Here is a 6,767-nt window from a genome sequence, read left to right on the forward strand (position 1 = left end):
TGACCCTGCTAGGAACTGAAGATAATTGTCAGACATTTTAAATTGCTAAGAAGTAAAACTGTTAACACTTGTGTCCTCACTAATTATGTTCTGCATATTTGTGTTCCCCTGGCAACTTCTGGTGCCTCTGGTACCAGTCTAACTAATGGCTGTGGGCTGTTAGATGATGGTACAAAGCAAAAATAGCTTATTCTTCTGAAGAGAAATGCTTGCCAGTGCTTTTGGAGAAGTGTGTGATGGGATCCCCCTAAGTTGTTATGTTTCAATGCTGCAGAGTCAGAAAAGATTTTGCTGTAGTTGTTTCAGCTCCATGTAAATCTCTCATAATATTCTTTAAGGGCAGTGTTCACGTTTCTCAACCGAATGTGCAGCTATCAGCAGCTATCATCATCACTCTGCAAGGAAGCTCAGGTGTTCTTCTGGGCTTGTTCCTTCAGCACTGGTTTCTATTAAAGGTCAGGTTGCTGGAAACACAAAATTGGCCTCACCCTTTGCCATTGAGTCACTGATGGGGTAATGCTGTGCTGAAGCAGCCCAGAGCAGCTCTGTGTTGCCAGTTAAGAGAAGAAATGTGTGTGGTAGGGCAGGGAGGACCTGAATGGAGCAAACATTCGGGTGGTGCTGGGGTTTTATCCAGCGAGAGGGATTGTGGGCATGTTTTTGTATCCCTGGTTTGACTCACTGACACCACACTTGGCCAGAACCTCTGAGAAGCCAGTTTGGTCTCAGTGATCTCATGGCACTCTTAAGGGTATTTGAGGCGGGGGAGTTAGTCCAATCCAAAGGAGAAGATGTTCATATTGGATTCTGCAGCATCTGCTGGGCCTCAGGGATGATTTACGTAGTCACCTGTGAAATGAAGTGTCAAAAGCAGCAGCAAGTGATTTTCTGATGCCATGGGACAAATATTTGTGTGAAATTCTTCTTCATATGCCTGACAGCTCCAGTTATCTACAGAAGCTTTAAATAAAATAAAAAATAAACTCCCTGTGTTGTCACTGCCCCACAATTGAACACTTTGCTGTTTTGAGCAGAGAATGGCCACTTACGGGAGGAATTCGTGCATCACTTTAGCATTTGGGATTTAGTGAGACTCCTAATGGTGGCTTCAGTTGGAAGAAAGACAACTTTATGTGCAACAGAACAGCAATATAGTTATTAAAATCTTGCAGGTTTGGTTCATTTATTGCCCCAAGAGGCAGCTAGTTTTTCCTCAATGCCTTTCATTTATTGCACCGGTTCAGGGGACAGCACTGTCCTGTCACCCAAGCATGCTCGCTAATGGGACGCGGCCTCTCTGCACAGCACCCTTGAAGCTGGAAAGAGCATAACGAGCATGAGATGGACCCAAATGCCTCTGAAGGCTGTGGGAATTGCTGGTCCATTGGTTTTTTGCTGGAAGCTGTTGATTGGATGTACATGGAGCTGGTTTTCAGCCGTTTGTCCCAGGCCATACGCTTAATCCTTCCAGCAGTATTTACAACAATAACGAGTTTGTTGCTGGCTTCTGTTCAGTTCAAACCCATTCTGAGAAGGGCTGTGGGATGTTTGCCACATCTCTCTGTGAACACTTGGAGATTTTGCTGCCTGTGCTGGTGACAAAATTGTTGTCTCCCTCTCTCCTTTGCCCCTGGTTTCCCTGCAGTACCAGCAGAGGCAGGGGCAGGGGTTTGACCTCAGTTTTGCTTTGCCAGTGGCACCCGTGTATGTGGTCTGTAAGTGAGAGGGCTCCACAGCAAAGGCAGCGAGTTGCTGATGTGCAGCCATGAAGAAACTCCTGTTCTCTGAGGAGGCTGCACAAAACAGTCAGCCCAGATGCAGTGTCAGAGCCCAAAGGGAGCCTGAGGGTCTCCCTGGTGGTTAGAAAAACAGAACGGGAAATCCCTGGGAGATAGACACTGGCCATATCTTCTCATTTTTTCTCCCTGTAGTTCCTGCCTGAGTAGTGCTAGTTTACTTATTGCCTTCTTCCCCTACAGAGAAGCATTTTTGAGAGACAAATCCGTGATTCTGAAAATTGAGGGTAAAAAGAAGAGAATTGCTGAATAACTTGAGCTCATACAGAATGCATGTAGCAATGCATGTATTGACTTGTTTCAGTGAATATCAAAATTTATTGTCCTTTGAACTAAATATTGACATGGACAAAGCAATATCAATATTTATCTCTCAGGTTAATACATCTTATATTCGCCTCAACATACATCAATATGTGCTTATTATTACTATAATGTTTGTCCTTCAGCAGAAGAAACTTGCATGTGGTTGAGAGGGGCAAGGGAGAAGTTTGTATTAGTATTCTTTTCCTGTTTTTAATCTTCATCAGAAGTTTATCCTGCCCATGGAGCACAGTGCAACCCTCATTCAAGCAAAACCCTTACTGATGGTTGTGACATTGTGCACTGAATACCGATTGAGAGATGGGGTTTTGGGAAATGGGAGATTAATGGTCATGAGTACACTCATAAGGGCAGTGAAACCACCCCTTCTGTTTTATAGACATAGTGGTGCTCCCTGCAGTGACTTTGTAACCAAGATCTGTGTCACTGCCCACATGAACGGGGGCACAGAGCGTGGGACATGAGGGATGAGACCTTGATCTGAGATCCAGCTGTGAATCACTGCCTACAAAAGGATGCTGCAAGTGTTGGACAGGGGCACATGGGTACAAACCCTGTGGTAGGCTGACATGTGGCACTGTGTCTGTGGGCCAGCTGGAGCTGGATTTGTGGGCACTCTGGTGCCATAGAGAACCCAGCAGCCTGCTTGGGCCTTCTACACTCGTGTGTGGGCAAGCAGAATGTGGCCACTTCTCTGTGTCTGGAGGAGTATCGCTCGGATCTGTCCCATTGCCTTTTTTTTCCTTACTCTGGATCTTAGAGAACAAGGCAGAGGTTTCCTAGAGAGATGATGACAGGCTGCACAAAAAGGATGCCGGCATGACAGCACTGAATATCACAAGATTAATTTAGGATATACAAAGGCCTTTTAGCACATGATTTGTGCTATACAGACCCTTTTAAGTGGAGATACCAGCTCTGGCAGAAACATTGCAATTTCCACAGAAGCCTTGAAGAGACACTGCAGTTCCTCTGTGGATCCTGCTTTTAAACCTCCTGAACTTAAACCCAAGGGAGATGATGGGGGAGGCAATGATGAGACTGGGAGCAGAAGTAAAAGGTGTGTTCCTGCCTCCCACCCTCTGCACACCCTTCTGCTCATCAACAGCTCGTTACTGTTGGTCAGAGATAGAGAGGAGGTCGAGTCACTTTTTGGACACCAGGTACTCACCAGGAGCTGTTAAAAGCTGCAGGCTTGGATCTGAAATTCTGCCCAGCTGCTTGAGGACCAGAGAAACTGATCCAAACTCTCACCTGTCAGAAGAAGAACCAGTAGGAGAACCTTGAGACTGGAGGGCATGGAAGACAGTCCCCTCCTTGAGCTGGTGCTCCAGCCTCCCTCAGTTTTCCATGCTGAGGCAGAGCAGCCTGCAGTGCCGAGGGCCAGCAGCCATTCGGGCATCAGCCTGCCTGGTTTCTTTGCTGCATTAGAAGAAGCCAGACTTGTAGCAATGAAAGTAACAGCTGTTTGTAAACTGACATTTCAATGACAATTGTCAGGAGACAGCAAGCATATGGCAGCTGACTCCTCACATGCAGGGAGCTGCAGCAGCAGAGGCATGGAGCAGCTGCAGATGCTGGAAGATGGTGCTGCATTGATCTGCAGTTGGGAAGGTCATCTTAGTGATTGAAGACTGCATTTCATGCCTTGACTCTTCTTGGAAGCTAGAAAGAAAATAAACTAGTGCCTTATGTCCTTATTTCTAGCAAAAAGCAAGATTTTTGTCCTTGTTACAACAACAAATATAACACAAATACAGGCCAAACCCCACCTCCTGAAAGTAATGTTCTTAATTAGTACTTCAGTCTTTGGTTTTTTTTTTTTTTTTTTAACTTCTCCTGAGTTAGTAGTGGCTGATATTGAGACCACTGAGACCCTAGTTAGTGGGAAGGTATCTTTGCTCATGTTTTCAAAGCCATTTGTAGCAGAATCCAATAGGAACCAAGTGCTTTCCTTATGATTAGCATTGCTTTATGATGGTAAACTTAATAATTGAGGGTGGTGATATTTTCCTCTGTTGGGACTTCTTCACACCTCTAATGCACTGCTTGAGGACTTTGTGACTAAGCATTAGTGTCATGTTGTGCCTTTGAGTATAGTCAGGCCAAGTACACAAAAGCTAAAAAAAGCTCTTCCTCTGGACCAACTGCATTTCTGCCTGCACTTGACTCACAGCTCAGTAACCATATGCTCATATTCCACTGACAATTGCCACTTAAATGTCATTTTACAAGCAGATGCTGAGAGCCCGCCTTTGTGTCATTAATTTAATCACAGAGAGGCAAAGTTTGAGGTCTAACCCTTTGGGCTGACTGGAACAGAGCAGCAGCAGCAGCAGCAGTCTGGCAGACCTTGACCCATGAGGATGGTCAGGGTTAAGTGCACAGGCAAAGGATTGTGTACCTGAGGTCACCAACAGCCTCAGCTAAGGGGCTGTGGCAGCCAAAGGAAAGCTGTTCTTGGCACTGTCTGGTGGCAATTATGATCTTGTTGACAATTTCAGGCTTTTTGGAACTGCTGGCAGTGGCCAGGATAGAGGAAAAACACTGGGTTATCAAAGGAGACAGATTTAAGTGCTCAGCTGCAGAAGAAAAAGGCAAAAATCTATTCAGTAGAAGAATGAGGGGAAGGGTGGAGAAGGAAGCCCTCTCTACCAGACATCTGCACATATTCAAAATCCTTCCCAATAAAGTTTATAACGAATTTAATTTAGTCTCCTATGGCCCAGAGGAATGTTCTGAATAATAAAAATGTATTGCTAAGGGACAGATGAGTGCCAAACTCCTATTCTCTGCCAGCAATGAATATTTATACTATTGGCATTTAAATGCTAGGTTTATTTTACTACATAAATGATCCTTTGTCACATATTAAGATTAATACTGTGAGATTGACTTCTGAGAAGTTAGAATAATGATTCCTGAATTTAAAGTGGTGTTAAATTTGTATGTTTTATTTGTAAAGAGGCTTGGGCTGGGGGTTTTTTTCCCATTAAAATAGTAGTTGGATGTGGTAATTCCTATTTTGGGGTAAACTCTTTTGTGGCTTGTTTATGGTTTAGCTTTTTAATGTAGTTTTAGTCAAGGATCTTTTCATCTCGTTTTGTTTGTTACCTTGAAATATCTCAATCAATGTTAAATGAATTCTAAGCTCCTGTCCTTACTTAAAGGTTGAGATGTACTCACTTACAGAAACTAACATAAGGGCTCCTGGCTTCTGCTGGTGTTTTTATAAAACCCTTCTGATGATTAAACTGGAATGATTCAAATGCGAGCTGGAAATTTCAAGCACCAGTGATGTAGGTTGCAGAACCACAGCATTACTTTGTTTATAAACACTGTTATTCCATGGAAGATAAAGCTCTGCTCTGTGTCACTTCCATGCAGTGGTCAGGAAAATGGGGGGAAAAAAAGCAGAGCTAGTGATCCTTTTCCCTTTAATAAGAAGGAGTGGAAGACAAAGTCAGATATGAGCTGAAATGTGAAGAATGATTCCTATCAGACAGCAAGCTCAAGGGAAAAATACATCAGTGCTGGTGTAAGATGCAGTGTGGTTTACATTCAAGCTGGTTAAGGCTGTTTAAGCACCTCTGGCACATTGCAGTACAACACAAACTCCTCGAGCCTGTGCCCAAGTTCAAACTGACAGCAGCAGTGCTGAGCATGGAGGCTTCCCAAGGTGCTCTTCTGCTGCTCTTCCATTTACTCCACACTGCCATGCCAAGTGTGAAAGTTGGAAAAAATATTGTGAGTCTGTCAGCATGTTTATTTGCATGGTGCATCTCCTTTGAGTCAACAAGCATCTTTTCAAAGTGTGAAAATGAACAATTAGTCATCCCTGGAAAACAACAGTTTTGCAGACGTCTCCTCCCGCCCCCCAAAAGACAAACCTCACTGTGCTGCACAAGGGCACGAGCAGCTCATTTTTCACTCGCTGTACACACTACCAAATATTCAGTTCTCCAGAACAAAAGTGTCTGAAGCATATAAGGGGGTATCTTAAGCACTTGGCAGTTTGAATTAAAAAGAAAGGTCAATGCCAAGGAATTCAGATAGAAGCAAAAAAAAATCAGACATCTCAAAGCACTGCAGTTGGGATTTAAAACTGAATGCACACATTGTTTGCTCACAGTTTTTCACAGCAGCATTCATAATTTAGGAAACTATTAATCAGCATGATGAAGTATCCTGTTTCTAACCAGGAACAAAAAAAATTACACAATACTGCTTATTTTCTTCTCACTTGAAAGAGACCTTCTGGCAAAATTTGACGACAATTCCACAGATTTGGGCTTGTGAACTTTGTGTTTAAGTTGCACCAGATAAAAAGCCCCAGCAAAGCAACAGAATCCTTCCACTGCCTTTTTATGAGGCTCATGACAAGTCACTGCTCAGGGGGCCTTATTTTCTTTTGGCCTGTGCCAGAACTGCTACCCTATAGTTGTTAAGCTGACAGGAGGAAAAAAGCACTGAAGGCTACAAACATTTGCAGGATTAATGCAAAATTCAGATCAACTTTTGACAGAGGCAGAGCAGGTACTGAAAATTGAGGCAAGGAGGCAGGGGAAAAGCAGGGTAGCAAGCAAAGGGGCAGGGAGGAGACTGTGGGACTGAGAGCAAGGAGACAGTGGCTGAAGAGAGTTCTGC

This window comes from Corvus hawaiiensis, chromosome 7, assembly GCF_020740725.1.
Source record: "Corvus hawaiiensis isolate bCorHaw1 chromosome 7, bCorHaw1.pri.cur, whole genome shotgun sequence".
Lineage (NCBI taxonomy): Eukaryota > Metazoa > Chordata > Aves > Passeriformes > Corvidae > Corvus > Corvus hawaiiensis.